Source organism: Octopus bimaculoides, chromosome 2, assembly GCF_001194135.2.
Source record: "Octopus bimaculoides isolate UCB-OBI-ISO-001 chromosome 2, ASM119413v2, whole genome shotgun sequence".
NCBI classification, from domain to species: Eukaryota; Metazoa; Mollusca; class Cephalopoda; order Octopoda; family Octopodidae; genus Octopus; species Octopus bimaculoides.
The window spans coordinates 134,114,568-134,115,576 of NC_068982.1; positions in this window are offsets into that span (position 1 = coordinate 134,114,568).

The window sequence follows — 1,009 nt, forward strand, 5'->3', positions numbered from 1 at the left end:
TAATGACCTCTGTTCCTCAGAGTTGGCTAGTATCATGTCCCCTCCACTCAGATATTCCTGAACTAGCTTTCTTATTTCTCCATTGCCCACAAGGGGCTAAACATAGGGGGGGGGACAAACAAGGACAGACGAAGGGACTAAGTCGATTACATCGACCCCAGTGCGTAACTGGTATTTAATTTATCGACCCCGAAAAGATGAAAGGCAAAGTCGACCTCGGCGGAATTTGAACTCGGAACGTAACGGCAGACGGAATACCGCTAAGCATTTCGCCCGGCGCGCTAACGTTTCTGCCAGCTCGCCGCCTTCTGAACTAGCTTTCTTGCCAACTCTTGACGCTTACATGACTTCCACACAACCTCTAACTTCCACACTAACTACTATATCCATTTCCTCTTCCCCAAAACAACATTGGCTCCCTGGAATCTTCTTCCCTACTTCTTTTTTATTCAGGTAAACTATGATAGAAGACATTATTTTCTTGCATATTTGTTGAATCTCCGGGACGAGATGAGTTTATAAGTCCTCTAAAACCAGTGAAATTGTTATCGTTAACGTTCTGTTTAAAATATGTCAAGACCCTTGTGACAAGGTTTCACATAGATTCTGGCTGAAGGGTGCAAGTGTTTGTAGAATGAATACATTATAATCAAATGTGAAGTTAGTCATGTTCATCGAACAATTAGAATATTCACGGTGAAGAGCACAATACAGAGAAACAGAAAACATCGTAAAGAAAAACGGGAAATAAACGCGACTGTTGACTGCTCGGATTTACACACATACACCCACCATTCTAAGTTACGACATACGTCACAGCTGGAGTAGTTTAGTTGTAAATTGACCTAAAACTTACATCAAACTCGTGCCGAATATTTATCGATTGGGAATCAGAACTATTGTCACGGGGCTTTGTAATACAAATTATATTTTATTAGTCATTGGTGTGAGTGTGTGTGTGTGTGTGTGTGTGTGTGTGTGTGTGTGTGTGTGTGTGTGTGTGTGTGTG